This window comes from Phalangium opilio, unplaced genomic scaffold (assembly GCF_054372755.1).
Source record: "Phalangium opilio isolate 3A_F unplaced genomic scaffold, DU_Popi_V2 ptg000031l_1, whole genome shotgun sequence".
In the NCBI taxonomy this organism is placed as follows: Eukaryota; Metazoa; Arthropoda; class Arachnida; order Opiliones; family Phalangiidae; genus Phalangium; species Phalangium opilio.
The window spans coordinates 2,145,212-2,164,467 of NW_028324158.1; the positions used below are offsets into that span (position 1 = coordinate 2,145,212).

At 33.6% G+C, this 19,256-nt stretch overlaps 2 long non-coding RNA genes across 3 annotated transcripts; one reads left to right on the forward strand and one right to left on the reverse strand.

Moving 5' to 3' along the window:
• Window positions 1-16,148: 16,148 nt before the first annotated feature.
• Window positions 16,149-17,138, reverse strand: LOC149687476 (uncharacterized). Of its 2 annotated transcripts, XR_016383851.1 has the most exons (3): window positions 17,013-17,134; window positions 16,821-16,879; window positions 16,149-16,491 (listed from the first exon to the last, which is right to left on the reverse strand). It is a non-coding gene; the product is annotated as an uncharacterized LOC149687476 (long non-coding RNA). The 2 variants fall into 2 exon arrangements; XR_016383852.1 differs by lacking the exons at window positions 16,149-16,491; window positions 16,821-16,879 and adding an exon at window positions 16,892-16,954 and having other exon boundaries at window positions 17,013-17,138.
• On the forward strand, window positions 16,375-16,938 carry LOC149687477 (uncharacterized). Its single transcript, XR_016383853.1, has 3 exons — window positions 16,375-16,485; window positions 16,578-16,710; window positions 16,804-16,938. It is a non-coding gene; the product is annotated as an uncharacterized LOC149687477 (long non-coding RNA).
• Window positions 17,139-19,256: the final 2,118 nt, after the last annotated feature.

Here is a 19,256-nt window from a genome sequence, read left to right on the forward strand (position 1 = left end):
CGGCGATAGGCTAGGGTTAGCATAAACATCTTGCCTTCCAATGGCGTGGTCTTCGTCTGAATGTTCACGCAATTGCGATGTTCTTATCTACAATTACGATTCGAATCCTTTATATACTACCTATTTGAGTAAGGCGAAGCAACAGGCGTATGCTTCGTTTCAAAAGTCAATATTAGTCAAGTCTCTCAAGAATGTTTAATTGTTCTTTTTTAAAACGATGTAACGCTCAATAAGGCGATCAACTAACGAAGAAAATATTAAATATTAATGATTGTATTGTAACATTGAAGATAATCTTGTTTCTCAATTGAAAATTAATACGGAAAGAGTTAAAAAGCACTCTATGTTTTTGTCTGTGTGTGTCCGTCAGTTGTTACACTAGTGCGCTGCGTTAGCAGTTCGCTTTGTTTTGATGAGTAAAGAAATCCTACAGAACCTTAATATTCACTTTTTCCATAATATAAAGTGAATATGTGGAGATATTTTTCGTAATTACGATGCATTTAGTGCTTTTGTAGCTTTAAAGCTCTGCTTCATTTTGATATTCCAAGGATATTTTTTAATATTATTATTTGAAATGGCTGTTTAAATATTACTTAAGCTATACTACATCTGTATATAGAATAATCCTTTCTTCAATGATTGCAAGATGAAAGCTGAGACCTGGACTCTGTCGGGTATCACGTATTAATAATTGAGTTCTGAGGTGAAGTAAGGTATGGGTTTTTATTTTCGTGTCTGTAATGAAGGTAGTGACCCGTAAATTAGATACATGTTTAAATAATCACGTTTAGATTTTATAATAGAAGAAAGCATCATGGTAGCAATTAGATCAGTGAAAGGGCTAATCGTTATCGGGTTATAGCTTCGAAGTTTTCATTCTTATAATGATGCGCATTGACTTTCAGTGCGTCTAATCACAAGTCAGCTTTAGTGATATTTAACGTTAACACTCATGTTGGCAAACTAAGAATATCGTTGAGGTGAAACGAGACAGTAGTGTTTATACTGCAAACCAGTTGTGAGTGTAGCTATGAGAATATAGGGTTAACAGTTGAGGCTTAGACAATTGGGCCTTTTTCAAACACATAAAGTTTATATCTCTCCAAAGTTTATACACTTCATTTCCTGTTTTTTCCCATTTACTGATATCGATGTGTCCAAGACATATCTTTATTGGATGTAAATGTCGTCTGCTTTACTGTATATTCGCTATGCTTGGAATACTGCTTTAATAATTCGCAAATTTTTACTTCATTAAAGAGAAATAATTCTATATCTAAGTTAATAATTTTGTAGTAGTAGTCCTCTTGAATCGGAGAGGTAATACTTTGGTTTTTCCAAACTTGTTTATATATATATCCTTAGCTGCGATGTGTTAGGTAAAAAAGATGAGACTTTACTGTAATTACGTTGAATAGTTTATTTTGTTCGTAAAGCGATGTTATCCAATTAACCCATCAGAGAATAACCATAGTCGTCTACAAAATGACATTCAACACACACTACTTTCTCAACGGAGCGAAACTAGCTGCAATAGTGAATTTCCTACTGTAGGAAGAAAAATAAACCGTGCAGCATATAAACTTCTCTTGACGCAATAACCGTTTTTAATTCTTTGTTTATCTCAGCTCAGCCCTATTTCACCCCACACATACTTGGGGAACTGGATTCGCGTACAAGAAATTTCGAGGAATTAGGGTTGACTCAGAACTTGTATCGGTGTAAAATAACCAAGGGCGGGATGTAACAAACACAAGATTACTAATTCCTCTTCAAAATGCGAAGCAAGGCACGGGGTGTGCTATAGGGGAGAAATAGTTGTGGGTTTTGAAGAAGCTTTAATTAACTAGGATCATTAGTTTAAAGCTTGGGTCTACGAAGCCTAATTAAGGAAACAAAGCCTATAGCTCCGAGAAGCTAAGGCTTAGTTCATGGGCTTCACTGATCTTCCCTATATCCCAGCTTCTCTTTTCCAGGGTCGAGTAATTATTTTCGTGGTTCTCTTATTGCCGTAATGTAAAAGGAGCCAATCACCCAAGCTATTTTCTCTGCCATTACCATTTTTTGGTTCGGTTATGTAAACTACACAATTTCATCGATTGGGGGTTGCAAAAATTATATTTTTATTTTCGTTTAGGGTATTAAAAGCTTGAGTATGTTTTAGCAATAGTAAACCAAATAACTTTGACACCAATTATAGATAAATGCGTTACAAATGGCATTGTCATGGTTACGAAAAATTTAAAGCCTCTTTTTATTTCTCTTTGTTTTTACATTTATACATTTTGGCATAATAATTGAAACAATACAATTGCAGTGAGTGCCAATAAAAACTTAACCAAATAGCTTTTTCAGTAATAATCTGTATTTGTTTTTATTGAAACTCTTTGTTTAAAGTTTTGTTCAATGGAAACGAATTCACGATATTGTATGTTGTAGAATAAGACACCTCAAGAGAAAACCAAAACTATAATGTCGAAGGGTAGAAAACCTTCATTTCTTTCAAATTGGTTTAAAATTTTTTATAGTTCGAAACTGCAAGGAAATATAAGCCTTATCCCTGGACCAAAGTTTAAGTATTCTGATTAAAAAAAATTAACGAAATGAAACATAAAATTCTTATTGGTAAGAAGGGAAGGAAATTGTGACTAGATTTCATAGTTGAAGTTTTAAAAACAGAAAAACAAACTTGCTTCATGTGCAACTGTTGACTTCTTAACGTCATTATTCAAGCTTAATTCGATCTCTATCGGCCATTTTATTTAGAACCAATATACTCGACGTACTGTTTTCTTTGGTTTCTGACACACCAAACGTGGCAAAAAAGTCAAATTTATACGTCACACATTTCACAGTGTAATAGTATTCATGATAAAATCTCAGTAAACAAATGTCTTTAAAATTATTCAAAACACTCTCAATTAATCACTTAATTCTATTTCATTTAAAATCAATTTTACGCAAACGTGTAGATTTTAAGTTACGGCTTCCAGAGATTATCTAGTAAAGTTTCAGTGATAATTCTAAGGGTAAATTTTTACTCTCTTCTGAAAAAAAAACTGATTCTTAATGAAATCCTCTTGGTGACTTAATTTTTATAAAAAAAATAAACATAGTTTTACTTTGAAGTTTTAACCTCTCATTAAGGACCAAAGCTTTTCCATAAAAGTGAGACACCTTTTCGATAAGCTACCATTATCCAACATTTGCGTTTTTCAAACAGAACAAACTGATACTACTAAGCTTAATGGACACGTTTTTAGTGGCTACTGATTAAATTTGTCAAGATTACTGCCATTAAATTCTATAGCATTTCTCAGTAAAATTGCTGTTAATTTTTTGTCGTACTACCATGGAGAACCTATTTAATTTCAAAATTGGTAAATTTCGGAGACTATTGAAGTTGACCAATCGCGGCATCACGGAAATTGTAATCTACAGCTCTGAGATTCATGAAATTAAATTATTTTCAATGTCTAGAGTTCTATGACTTTAGTTTTTGAATACTTCGTGTTTCCGTCTGGTGAAGGCGAAACACAAGGAGGAAAGAAATTTGGAGAAACCATGCCACGACTTCGTATCACAAGCGCAAAATCCCCGGACATTAGGTTTAAGCTTTCCATTACTGACGTTTGCTTATATTTTGGGAAGCCGATATATACATGCAACCAAATAGAATGAGTTTCTGGTGGCGCCGAGTTAAATCTCTCGTCCGTATCACTATCCAATACGTTTTCCCTTTGGGGATAAACATCCACCGCCCAAAAAAAGTGGTCCAAAATAAAAAGGGAAATACCGCTAGTTTCCCTCCTATTCTCCGAAATGAAAAAAAGTCTCCCGGTTTTCCCGGATATTCTACGAAAAAGAAAAATCGAAGAACCGCCTTCCTAACTCCTAAGTCCCTCGATCATATATAAAGTTAAGGTTTGGCTTTAGACTCTGGCGCGCACTGTGGAACTTCGCAGATAAAATGGTTGAGAAACATTGAACAATCTGTTGATGAATTGCGCTTGCTGGCTTCCAACCATTGGGTTTTGGCTGAAGATCTTATTTTCTCTTTCTACCAATAAAACTTACGGCATTCCTGCATCAATGCTGCAGCATAAACCTAAGAATTGAAAGTAAGTCAATGTTGCATATTAAAATTGATCAAAAGTCAATGTTGAAACATGAAATTGATCAAAAGTCAATGTTAAACATAAAATTGGTAAAAAGTCAATGTTGAAACATAAAGTTGATCAAAAGTCAATGTTGAAACATAAAATTGATCTAAGTCAATGCTGCAACATAACATTTACCATAAATTAAACACGAAATCAAAGAATGAATAAATCTAAGACGAATTGAACTAACGATGTTCGTCCACAAAACCAAGAAAAATAAGCTCCGTCGTTTCAATTGGGCCGGAATTTATAATATTGGGACTGTAGAAATGTTTAAATATCAGAGTTCTTTCGCTATCATTTTTTCGTCAAACATTTTACTTCTCATCGCATACAAACAACCATCTGCACATTTCCGAATAAATACCCACAAAGCACAAATTTCGCTCATTAACCATGGCTTAAACAGAAAATTGTCAAATTTGAAGGCATAAGTTTTCACATTTACTTGTCTTATAGAACTTTTAAAAATAATTATTTCAGACTTACCGAGTCAGTTTATTTATAGTAATTTATTGCTATAAAACGTTCCATTTGATTTCTTTTGCTAACATATATTTTTTTCTAAAATGTAAATATTTTAAATTCTGAAAGACGAGTGATTGCTCATAATATTTTTATCAGTATTGCATGCGGTTGTTTCTAGGGTACGCGGGAGTTACATTCGGGAATCCAATCCCAATTCTAGGGAATTTGGGGTTTTTACCTTCATTGGCTTTGTTGTTACATTTTTTGATCCGAAAACATCTTAAGTAGTTCAAAACATAAACTCGAAAAGTTTGAAAATATTTTAGCCAACCAAAGTTACGTCACCACACTAATAGTTCATTTAATATATCCCTTTCATAGTTTCAAGTTATCAACTATTATATGAGTTTCTTGCTGAACAGCAGACGAAAATTTTTATTTGAAATAAAAATTCTTATTCCTTGTTAAAAGTCTGAACAGCAAATTAATTCGTCAGGCATTTTCAACGTCTCTACAACTTGAAAAATCCGGTCGATCATCAACCATCACATCTAACAAAAACAATGGTGGTTAAAAATAAAATGGCGTACCCTTGTAGGATCACTGTACATTTCAGAATCATGGTATAAGAGCAAGGAGTAGGGTTTGTAGAAATGGATCCCACGCCAAGGCAGGATGGATATTGAAGAGTACAGAGCACTGAATCCCTGTAGACCTGTTTTATATTCCAAGGCTGTCCCAAGACTCCTAACTACATAGAGACCCGAGCTTTACGGTGTTATAGTGGCTATGCAAACAATGGAACGTTTTTTCTCGTGTTTAATATTGTCTAAGGGGTTCCTTTCGCTCCTATTTGCCGAACGTGTTGGGTTTAAAGTGAATCATTTATAGCGAAAAGCACCGTACTAAACGGTGTCTCTTAATTTCGATAAACAGCTCATCTTTTCTTTTACCATTTAAAAACATAACAAAGGGATATTTTTAGAGAGTCAAATAACAGTTTCTAGAAATGGTCGCTATACCAGTTTCACATATCGTGATTGTGTTTGATTATTTTCTTGTTAAATGATTGAAGCAATGCGAAACTATCCAAGGCAAGGCAAGTCTAGGGCAGAAAAAGTATAAAACAAAAATTAACTCGGAAAAACTGTAACTGAGACTGTAAGAGCTTAGCTCGAGGTAATTTCATCGCAGCCAGATTGAACGCTTGACAATAATACAGGACGGGAAAAACCCTTCACTGAAGATAATAGTCGTTCGAGATTTCTCGACTACAAAAACTGTAAGTCTCTCAAATAATTCAGGAATATGGTTTAGTTAACACAAAATTCAAAACATAATCAACAAATCTGTAATGTATCTTGCATTTTGCACGAAAAGTAACATGCATTCCAGAATTAAAACTCAAAATGGTGATTGTTTGCATGTGAATCTTCAACCTTAAAAGTTTGTGATCACAGCTTCCTATAGTTATTAACGAAAACTTGCTTTCGAAAAATAGAACCCAAACCAAGATAATATTTAACACTAGTCATTTTTCAGATATGCAATTTTCTTCCGATCACAAAAAAGTATATGTTCACAAACAAAGGGGATGTTTTGTTTTATAGCCGAATTTAAGGATTTTATCTACAATTTACTGATCGGATTATCTGTTACAACACAATCCCACTAAATCAAAAATCACAATAATCAAGTAGCGAATTCTTGTTTTATAATATTTCTGAAATATATCTTTCTTATTATAATTTCGACTTATTTATTAGTAAAAATCCCGTTATTGCTTTTCTTTTCAAGATAATGAGATCAAAATTTATTATTTTTTGATTTTTTTCCAAGAACGGTTTTATCATATTTTGCGACTTCTTTTTATATACAGTTAGCTACCCTTTAAAAATCTTAATCTCTATTCTCATTTACGGAAAAAGATGACTTTCTTTCCGATAAAAGCAGCGGGTTTTGTTTTTTAAAGAAAATCCTATCAAAACACTTTTTCGCTATTCTTCTTATCGTTTTCCCAAGAAAAGGCCTTTCCTTTTTAACAAGATTACTCTTTAACCGATTTAATGGAGCTTTAAGATTTTCCTACCTCTTGAGTAAAGGTTCCTGCTGACCTCAATGTCCTCAAACTTGGTAACAAAGTTAGTACGCCGACTTTTTTGAATTCAAGAAAATGACTAGAATTCACTATAGACTAATCATTTATGATCATTTTCGGATGATCGAAATGGCAAATGATGACTTAATAAATTATACGGGTAAGGTTATAGAAATAAATTATGTATAAAAAAAGGTATTTTCCTCAAATTACAATTGTTTTATGATAAAAACGTAATTTTTCAGTTGTAAAAAAGGCACATGAAAAGTGGATATTTCTATAATAAATTAGATACGATCCCTAACATTAACTATAGTAGACATGTAATTGGTCTATATTTAACAAAAAACAGATTCTTACAAACGGTAGATGATTTGATAGGGCTGTGCGAACCTTGAATTTTTGGTTTCGAGTCGAGTCTCGAGTATTCAAATTTTCCCTTTTCGTGTATCAAGTACTCGAATCGAATATCGAGTAGTTGGAGAATTTGTTTCGAGTATTTATCGAGTAATTGAGAATTAATTTTCTAGTATTTCTACACCTTCTATTAATTTATCGGTCTCATAATAGACATTTATTGTAATTTTGAACATCGAAAACCAGTTCAAACAATTCCCATACGGTATTAGTCTTCTTCCCTTTAAATTTAACAAACTTAATTCCTCAATATCTTTTTCGGAATCTTATTCCTCACGGAAGTCACTTTTAGTTATTGTTATGCTTCGCGAGAGTCCCAAACGAAAATTACTAAGCAGAACTCTAAAAAAAAAAATATTAATTAAATAAAAAAAGAAGTAAAAATAATAGTCGACTGTATTTTATAACTTTTACTTCCACTATTGAACCAGCCAGGAGCTACTACCCTACTAAATTACACTGGCGTTATGATCTGAACTACCCAATCAGCATAAACTTGCGTCTGTTAACCAATAAGCGTTACTTTCTAGTAGATTTTTATAGCAGGTTCGAGTATTTATCGAGCCTTGGTTTGATACTCGTAACTTTTTCGAGTCTCAGAAAATCTCTTATCGAGTACTCGCACAACACTATGATTTGATTTATTTCTTGAACTTCTAATTCAGTTTTTGAAATTAATTAACAAATATCAAATAGTTAATCTAAAGCTTACATGGTTACCATCCAGTACCGTAAAAAATTTAAGAATTTGGCTCTTGGTAAGTATAGGCAATCCATCCCAATCGAGAAATTTCAAATTTTTTATAAAATAGCATTGGACAACACTTTATATTTTTAACTAGATGAAACGTCTTTGCTAATTAGATGGTTATTAGAAAAAGAACAAGCATTTAGTTTTGTACCAATTTTTTATTTAGATAGAAGACACAAATTTTCTTCTTCCTCTAAAGTTAAGAACGCCTCAGAAATAAAACGATGGAAAAGAAACTCTACCCCCAGTGGAAACCTTTCATCAAGCTTTCATTCCCAAGTTTTCCAATCTCGTTAACTAGCATGAAAGGAAGCATTTCCTTTCTATTACATAGTAATAGTGCGTCCTGCTTTGCACTGGCTTTAACCGATTTACGGAGTAAATTTTTATATTTACTCCCTCTCAGAATTCTATGATAATGAAGACATCGTTTAAGTTTGATCCCAAAATAAACTGAACTCCGCAGCTTTTGTTATAAGGTAATGTTATTGGTGATTGAAACCTTTGACAAGTTGGGAAATCAAAATGTAACCTCCCCTAGTCGAGACGAGGCTTATCTGTTCACTTATTTCGCTGAGTGTGAAACTGTTAAAGTTTGTTAATAAACAACTTCTGGTGTTAAATTGTTTTTTTATTATTTCGCTATACATGAAAAAATATTGATTACATTTGTGAATGCTAAATTTGAAAAACCTGAATTACCTGTAGTCACACAAATAGAAGATTCTGCCTCATCACACTTGTAACTACGGATATCAAGTTCACATATATAAAATAAGAGTCACGAACTGACTTAGCCCCACTCCTACAAATGTAATAATCTAAGCGAAATAGACAAAATGAATTGAATCGAAAGTTGCTCAGCAGCCCTCTATATTAGGTATTTTAACTCTTATTTTCAAAATTTGTTTACTATACTATTTGCCTTAACATTAAAATTTTTCTGGTGTATCAGAAAAGACTGGAGGTTAAAGGAAAGGGCGGCTCCATGATCACCCCTAGCATTCTGGCTAATCTTTTAGACACGAATTTTACCTTGCCAAAGGCAGGAACCAATCAGACCTAATGCACTAGTTGGTGCCCATTGGTTCCTGCCTTCGGTTTAACTAGCCTTTAGTAAGCTAAGCCACTAGAGATGGACCGATACCAGTTTAAACCGATACCGATATGATCCGATACTTGGGAAACCGATACGTATCGATACCGATATTTTACCCGATCCTTCGATTAAACAGATATCAACCCGATACCGATATGGTATCGGTATCGGCCCATCTCTATAGATGATTCTCGATCCAATTTCGGTACTTGAAACTATAAAACTGGCTTATCATACGAAAAACCCATTTTAGACACTAGTTACGTTATCCAAAAATAGATGAAAAACTGTGCTGTCTCAGAGTTTAGGTCTTATGGCGCCATCTACTCTCAACATAAGTATTTATTTTCTTCAAAAAATATCGGGTAGAAATATCGTTTCATTTTTAACCGATACCGATATATCGGTTAAAGCCAAATATCGGTACCGATACCGATATGGCATCGGTATCGGCCCATCTCTATTAGCCACTGTGTAGCAGAAAAGCCATCTGTAAGGGACATCAACGGAGCCGCGCTTTCCTTTAAACTATATGAGGTAAGTTACATGGTATTTGCACCAGAAAAACCCGAGACGAAAATAAAAAGGGTTTTGGTTGGGTTCGATTATATGCTGAAATAAAATCAATTAGTTGGAATTGCTTCCTTTCTTTACTCTATTTTTTTTTCTTCTTCCTTTCTTATAACTAAAGAGTAAACAAAGGTTTCTTTTAACTTTCTGCTTTTCACCAAAGGAATTGCCATTTGAGTGGCAAGCGCATTTTCAATATACTATTCTCGGTAGGCAGCGCTGTTATTTTGTAATTTTTCGACCGTTCTTCTTGTTCAATTTCATCAACACATTCTAGCAATTTAATTTCTTAAACGATTTTTAACAACCTGTATGTTCAGGGTTGGCAAGTTTTTGCCAGGGGTGGAAAAAACCGCGGTTTTAGCCTGGTTAAAATCGGGTGGCAAAAACAAATTTTTCCGCGCGGTTTAAACCATGTTAAAACCGGTGGCAAAATAATTTTTTTCCGCGGTTTTTTCCACTTTTTAAGGTTTTTTCCTGTTGCTATGAAAAGTATTTCACTAATTATTCGTTAAATATTCGCGAAAACCCTGGCAAATTTGAATACTAAAAATTTAATAGAGTAATAACCACCTCAAATTTAAAAATTAAAAATACTATTTTTATTTTTCTAACATAACATTAACAAACATCACGAAAATGCACTTAAAGCTCGCTAGTTTACCACTTTGTAACCATGAATTTAGTTTTTGCCGGTTTTTACCGGTTTTTTCCACGTGTTCCGGCAAAAACTAGTTTTTTCCGGGTTTTTGCCAACCCTGTGTATGTTCTTCTTCAATAGTGTAATACTTAAAAAAATTGTATGTATTAAGATAAATGTTGAACTTTAAGGGGTTTATTGCAATTTAAAGAATTTTGTTTATGGTTTTCATGTTGAGCCTCCCAGAACTTGGTTCATCGTGATAAGAAATCCGGGTTTTTAATGGTCGAATTAACGTTATAGTTTACATATCTTTGATACTTTAGATTGACACTGTTAATTGTGCTATAAAGTATTTAACTACAGAAATGATTTTGCATTATAATGAAGACTTCTAAAAATAATTGGCTTTTACACTAACTATACTATTTAATCAAAAATTATTGCTATAATCATGAATTTATTTATTTAACATGAATATATATCTGCATTGACTAGTTAAACTACATATTCAGGGATGGGAGGGGCTTACTTTGAGTGACTTCAGAGAAATTCAGGCGGTTTGTTTTCAAAGCTAAAGCTCTTGTCATGCGAAAGGCTAATTATGCTTATAAATTGATCAACTACCGCATTAATTTTACCTCCAAAAGCAGGGAAGAAAACCAGCAAGATCAATTCTCACCATTTCAGATGTTGGTAGTTAATTTTCAACCGTTTCATTTTCCTTATGGCCAAGACTTAGCACTTTACCAACAGTTTTCAATTTTAGATTAGGAAAAACATTGTATGCACTTATTATAATTTACTTTAAAAGATCAATATCACCTTCGGACATCGTGTTGAGATATTGATTCACTTATCGGCGATCATTTTTAGCCATATCGTAGTATACGATAGGCTCGTAGTTTGACCCGAGCCGTCCGTAGTAGTAGTGGTAGTAGTAGTGGCCGGGGTTGTCGCTTCGTTATCGTCAGATTTTAGCTTAAAAGGAACTTTATATTACCACAACCCACCCATAGGGGTTACTGGGCTCGGTTAGAGATTTAATTTTAATTAAAACTTTTTCAGGTCAGACCCGGGAATCGAACCCGGGTCGCTGGCGTAGTAAACAGCCACTCTACCAATGAACCATAGAGACTTGATAGAAACTCCGAGTTTTTTATTATTTATTCTTATCTCTAAAATGTTGGGGTGATCTGTGGGGTCGGAAACTTTTGAATTTTTATCTGTGGAGTCGGATACTTATGAATTTGTATGTTTGGGGTTTTTATATTTATTTTCATTTTATGTATGTGCTAATTAAATAGATAACGATTTTCCCCGTTTTTCGTTCTCGTTCGGTAGCTATCGTCATCTATGTTATGTTTGACTGGAACGTTTTGGCGGTTAATTCAAATGTGGGTTTAGATAGAGCTAACATAGTGTTAAATGAGCGTTATGCGTTTGATCATTTTAGCATTGCTAAAGGTAATTCGAGGGGATAATCACTAAAATGCGTAATCACTATAACTAAACTTTCTCTTTCAAAAGTTTCTGGGCATAAGTCCTTGTTAGAAATTTATAAGATGCGATAAGTGTGCATCGGCATAAGTCTATGTTGTAAACTCATCGAGGGGATTATCACTAAAAACTATCTGTTCTTCGATTCGCCGGAATATTAGAATTACAGCATAAGTAAATTTATACGGTTATAATTTAATCACTGTTTAGAGTAGGGAATCGAGGGGCTATTCACTCTGATTTTATGCACGGTAAATCATTTAAGCATTGAAAAAGATAGCGCTATTCACTCATTAGGGTAACGTATAGAGGGGTTATCCACTCATTAGGGTAGGGTATAGAGGGGCTATTCACTCGTACGATATGGCTACTATTACGAGCCCTTGGGCCGTCTTGTTAATATTCAATTGACTTAGTTTGGTAAACCTAACCGAAAATTGTATCCCTCATGGAATTTTGTTAAACTGGTCGTCTGCTGTTCGAACTTCCGGGTGTCTCGATTTTGATTAGTTACCGCAATGACGTTAAACGCGTTTGTAATAGAAAGGTCCCTCCCATCCCTGAATAACATGATAGAAAGGCTAATGATACACACATATATTCATGTTAATGAATAAATTCATGCTATAATGTTTTCCTTGTTATATGGGATGTGGTTAAGTATGAGGCTAACACTATACTTTTACGCTGTACTTTGTAGATAATTTCACTTATGCAACCAGTATTTGGTGAAGTAGTGCATACGGTACGTATATTAAATCATTCGCTCATGGAAATTCTTAATACTTTGGCAAGCATTTGTGATCCAACTACGATTGAAATAACAGGGTGAGTTTTTTTATCCCATGTGTTGGTACAATGACGTCTGTAATACGTCTGTTAAAACAGATCATCTTGAGTTGGTTCAGATAATAGACTACTTTTGCCACCCAACATTCAAATCAGATGGTACTCTAAAAACTAAATCATATGCAAAATAAAACAATGAGAGGATTTATAATGAAGTCTTCGTAATAATCTTGGTAACGAGTATAGACATTTGAGGTTGTTTAAGGACCGCTCCTCCGTCTTTTCGTTGCTCTAATGCGAAAGTGTTTCTCATTATAAAGAATCATTGAAAAATCTCTAAGAAATGAGAAATTTTTGTCCTCATCGACCTTTTGAGCTTTACCGCACTTTCGTGAACCCAACATTCCAGCGAAACGCATCGGTTTTTTCGATATTGTAGCCAAAGGATAGTTTATTACACAAGTGTGACCGACTTTCACTTTTTCCAACATCCTTCTATTTCTGGGGTTTAAATCCGGGGTTGCAAAGAGGTTTCAAAGGCTCTTCATTTAAAGTTAAAAAAACTAGAGATGCACTACATTTTAGTATTGTGCCCTCAGTTTATCCATTTTCAGGTACACAGCTTCATTGGGTTAAAATTTTGGAATCATTATCTAGTAGCTTCCGTGCTACTATCATGCATATACACTTCAGCAAGAAAGAAGGCTTTCAATTAATGGAATTTTCAAATTTGTTTTTAGTGGTTACCATAGTGTTTCAGAGACTATGACTGTTTCTTGTCCTGGTCGTAACGCGGGTTGTCTGCAACGGATTATGTCCATCCGATTACTGTCCATACACCTGTTGCAAGGCTTACTCGCTAATAATTACAAAATTGGATACTCATTTAAATTATAATAGCTATGGACCTCGAGTTGGTAGTCTATATAGCTGTTTCATTCGTTAAAATTCAGCCAGATATCTCAATATGCTCGTGTAACATTACGAATTATAGTATAACTTCTACTCGTTACTCCATTCCTAAGAACTGTGAATCGTTTTTGCCGCTTTGAAAGTATGTTACTTTGATGTTTGTTGCCGGAAGCATCAGACTTGAATATGGGGAAATGTTTTCTTTAGTTATGATGGATTCCTGGTATTAGACATTTACTGTTCTCGAACATCTCGATTTCCCTGAGGGTTTAAAGTTAAATAGGACCAGCTTGTTCTCTTATAAGTTGCTTCTTTGAACGGTGAAAAGCTAGATGGTCTGGAGCTTCTAGGGTACCGCGCGTTACTATGGATGGAAGCGGCAGCTGTCTATGGCTTTTCCAAATGTTTCGACCATCTGTGTCCTCTCTCATTGCAGATCGCGTCGCCAATGCGAACCCCTGAAAAATATAAAAAGTCTTTCTCGCTTACTTTTCTCAGTGTGGGAAAAGTTAAAAATCGTCTGAAGGAATAATCTTTAGATAATACGAAAAGATTTTAGCGGTAGCCAGAGCTACATCCAACTTTTTTATTTCGCGCTGCGATGGGTTTTTCTACTTATTAGAGAAATGGACCGTCAGCAAGCTGCCATTACCTCTTTGGATTTTTTAACCACTGACTTGCCTTTGGTATATACCTCGAAGTTCTGGTATTAAATGAGGAAAATAACAGCTTTGCTGATATAAAAAAAAGTTTTTCGGTGAATGAGAAATCGTTACGTAAGCTTAGTTCGCACTAGATTGTTCGAAAAAATGCGTAAATAGCTCTTCTCTGAATGTTTTTCTGTAGCATTTGATCGGATCTGTTTTGGTTTTTTTTCATACGGAATAATTGCTTTGATTTCAGGTTGGATAAAATTATCATGTGTTTTGACTTGCCATTGTCATTGCAATTTCAATCTTTAAATATTTTGCGAAAGGAATAAAAGAACACACAAACATCACTCTCAGGGCCGGATTAAGGGGGGGCAAGGGGGCACTAGCCCCCGGGCGCAAGGCTTGTTGGGGGCGCATTGAGTTTAACTATTCCCCCTTAGGGACATTTGCTGTTCCGTTTTTTCCGACTTAAGGGAGCGCACACTATCTCGGCCCCCGGGTGCAAAATTGCTTAATCCGGCCCTGATCACTCTGAAATATTTCCAATAAGAAACTGATAAATGGAATCCAAAATACGAAAAGGACCTTTGTAGTTGGAAAACTGCAAGACAATAGATATAAATGTGCTTCCTATCAAGGTTACAAACGCAATGATAAAATTAAATTATAAAATGAAAAACATATGCAATTGAACTTCTTGCTTAAAATATCATTTGAGCACATTCACACTCATTTCGTTATTGAATTTGGTTTAAGTATGTATTTTTAGCCAAAGTTATCTTTATATGATACAATATAGTAGTATAATTTATTGCAAATATCAGAAAAGTAATTAAGTCCAGTAAATATTGGCAACAATTACTTGTACCGCATCGGGACCTACAAAGCCGACTTGTGTCTGCACATTAAAACAAGATGGCCCCGGCCAGATTATACTTTTGCGCGCCCTCTATTGGGTAGAACTGGTATGATTCCGGCAAATATTTTTGGCGGTATTCTCTTTTTCCTTATCAAATATCCTTTCGATTATGAACAAAATCAATTTAGTATGACTTTGGTTTAATATAAACATCACTGATCATTTTGACCTTAAAATACATTCTTTAACAAAAACAATTACAGTTTTTTTATATTATACAAACTTTTTTTGTATTAGTATTCACAATAAAATCTTTCTAGTGCGGATTGATAAACTTAGTGATAGTTTCGACAAAGCACTTTCAACGGTTATTTTCAGTTACAATTTTTTATAAACAAACATGATAATTTGTAGATTAAATTTTAAGCATTAGTATTCGCAACAAAATCGTTCCATTAACGTCTGATTTTAAACAAACATGATAATTTGTAGATTAAATTATAAGCATTAGTATTCGCAACAAAATCGTTCTATTAACGTCTGATTACTCAAATAACCCTTAATAATAAATTGGACCAGGCAGTTTGTAAGGTTCTTTTCACATACAATTTTTGACAAACCAAAATTATTATTTGAAGTTTAAATTTGCCCGTAAGCGTTCTTAATAATTTATATAATTATCTGTTGATTTTAACTTATAATAAGAGTAATCAATTACTTACCATGACTAATCTAAATAGTTTCTTAAATAAATAAAATACCTTGACGTTGCAAAGCCACCTAAGTATTGTTCTAAATGCTATTAATAAATTTAAATCTAATTCCGCACGCGAAAAAGGGCGGAAAGGCACCCAGCCAGCCTGCCAGCAAGGGTCAGGCCAACACTTTTGGAACTCGAAGCGCAAAAGCAAAAACACAAATAATATCATATGAAGTTCAAGTTTCATTTTTTTCCACTTGTTGATAAATAATATCAATGCCAAAATTGTAAATTCAGTATTCAATCCACAATATATTTAGATCTAATGGTCCAAATGTAATGAAACTTTAATGAGAGATGTGCTACAATGTATTATATCTAAAAATGGTTGAAAACTTTCAAATTAATTAGCTTTGTCAAAATGATAAATTAAGTACTTTCAGGCCCTTTCCAAGATTAAACATATCGCTTACACATGGTACTAAAAATCCTGTAATTAAACCAAATTACAGGCCATAAAGCTTACAACACACCTAAATGGGAAAGTTCAGAAGAGCCCTTGTGTTTCTACCAAGTAAACGTTATTATGTAAACGCAACGCAATTTTAGTTCAAAACTGTATTTATTGGAAATATTACATATTTTGAAAAACAATGAAGAGTAGAAAAATCATGATTAAGAAACTAACTGTAAGAGAGGGGGTGAAGTATCACAATATCAGTTACTGTTGGTAAAAAAAAAACAGGATTTACTTGAGATATAGTTTTAAATTATACTTGGTTGTCAAGGAGGTCCAAGAAGAAAAAAAGCTTCCTCGCAGCGGTACTCTGCTTTTTCGATGACATTCTGAAGCTTCTTGCGAGGTAGACCTTACATTTTAACGCAATAATTTTTTATCAGTATCATTTGGTAACGAACGCAGACCGTTCTCATTATATGTTATTCAACTGATCAGGTTTCGCAAGACCTGCCCCTCTGCACGTTTACAAAACTAAGAATATTGGTTCAAGAGGTTTTATAATCTATTACTCTCTAAAAGGCCTGTTTTGGACAAGGATGGGGATGGGTTTTTTTCTTGGAAAATGGTTGTAAGTACTGAATTGTGGATTAAATACTGAATTTACAATTTTCACATTAGAAATTCATTTTTATTAAAATATTTATCCCATTTAATATAATAGAATAGATTGTAACACACCTCAAGGTAAAATTTCAGGACATTTGGATCAGTAGATCCGAAGATATCATCAGTTTGGCCTTGGAAAATAATTTTTACACAAAAAAGCTTTAATCTTTCTTAGTATAATAAAACACATTGAAACACACGTCTCACTACAATTTAAGGTCATTTGGATCAATAGGACAAAGGAAGGATCTGGAAAAAACCTACCTCCTCCCATAAAACTTAATGTTAATTTTCGGTTCCTTCGAATTTTCTTCAAAAGTCGCGCTTATACATGTAAATCGAATTCTTTGAACTGGGGGAGTAGTTATAAGGAAAAATGGGGGTGGAATGCTCTGAGAGTCGGAATGAAGACTAGTTATCTAAGCTAGGAGGATGGAACTCGTTCCGGGAGGGGAAAAGAGAGCTGAGCGGGTGCGCCATGATTGGTAGTGTAAAAAGGTGGGCATAAGATAGTGGCACCACCTATCGAGCGCTTTGTTAGTTATTTCCAAGGATTGTTTTTTTTGGATAAACGTTTTCTGCTAGTTCGGACTTCCTTCGGATCTTTAATTTTCGCAATGTCGGCCCAGTCGGGGTCGGAGAGTAATTTTTTGCTAGAAATAATTAACCACGACCATCGATATTCAAAGTTATCTAAAGATACAATACTTCATTCTTCCACGAAACTATATACTAATTAATCATTAAAACTAAATACTACTTAATCATTAAAACTAAATACTACTTAATCATTAAAACTAAATACTACTTAATTATTAAAACTAAATACTACTTAATCATTAAAACTAAATACTACTTGATCATTAAAACTAAATACTACTTATCATTAAAACTAAATACTACTTATCATTAAAACTAAATACTACTTAATCATTAAAACTAAATACTACTTAATCATTAAAACTTAATGAATCGAAATGAAACGAACAGAAGACATCCAAACACTGAACTTACTGAAGAGTGAAGCAGACGGACGGTTAGAATTCAAATTGTTTTTTCTCAGAGTCATAGAGAAGGGGCGGGGGGAGTAGGGGACTCAAGAAATATGATTTGATTTTCGTCCACTAGGCAGCAGTTAAAGCGTATGCCCACTTTTTCACACTGCCACGCATGGGTGTAAGACTTCTGTACTATTGGCAAGCTATTTTCCCCTCCCGGAACGAGTTCCATCCTCCTAGATCTAAGTTAGATCTGGGCTCTTTTTAGCGCCATCATGTCGGCCTAATTTTAATACATATGCCAAAGTAATTTTAAACTGTTTTGATCTTACATAAAATTTACAATTAAAAAACTAAATTTAATAGATAGTTAACAATGAATAATTATTTCTTCCAAATTGTTGCTAAAATAGTAGTGTACGTAGATGACGCTACAATAGGGAAACGCCGGTAGGTGTAGCATGGACAAAACAATACTGCATTGGTTCGTCCATGGGTGTAGGCATAGAAAAGCGTCTGAAATCTGCAAGGAAGTGAGTTCGAAGATAGTTTGTGCAAATTTTGAAATTTGGTTCATAACTGTTGCGTTTACGAATGCGATGATGATATTGATATTGTTTCTTGATGTCTAGATAATTGTTTTCCTTCTGGTGAGAGAAACAAGTACATTTATTTCTGAACTCATTTCTTAATGTGAAGTTGTAGTATAAGGTTTTTAATTATCATGTTAACAATGCTTATTTTGATTGCGTTTATAAAAATAATATTGAACTTTTTTTCTTAAAGTTGGTGATCATAAGTGATGATTAGTAATTGATTACTCTTATTAGTTAAAATTAAGAGTTTATTAAATAAATTATTATTAACGTTTATAGGTAAATTTAAACTTGAAACGATATTTTGTCTTTGGAAAATATGTAACTGAAAAGAACCCAATTAAGAGTTAATTAAATTATCATTATCGTTTTTAGGCAAATTTAAACTTGAAATGATAATTTTTCATTGTCAAAATTTAATACTGAAAAGTGAAAAGAACCTTAGAAAATTTTATTGCGAACGCCAATACTTAAAATTAAGCATCAAATTATCATTTTTGTTTGTCCAAAATTGTAACGCGCTTAAAGAGAAAAAATAAGTTTTTAGACATTAGCTTATCTAATCCCAAAACCTAAATTCCCAAATTAAATGTACAGATATAGTTAACCTCAAAAATGTGTCTGTCTAGAAGCACTTGCAAGTTAATTTAATTAACTTACAATATAAATATATATTTATTTAATTAGAACACTTACAGAGATGGTAATATCATAAACTTGCTTAGTTACAGAGGTTTCCCTGATACACTCTCCAGAGACTACGGTATTAATTTCTTTTGGTTTACAAATCAAATATCTCTTACTTTAAAAATGTGTTTAGTTTTTATTATATTTTAGACTTTCCGACGAGTACAATTCCTAAAATAATTTTGTAAACCTTCTAATGCTAAAAACGCGACGTATTTTATAATTGT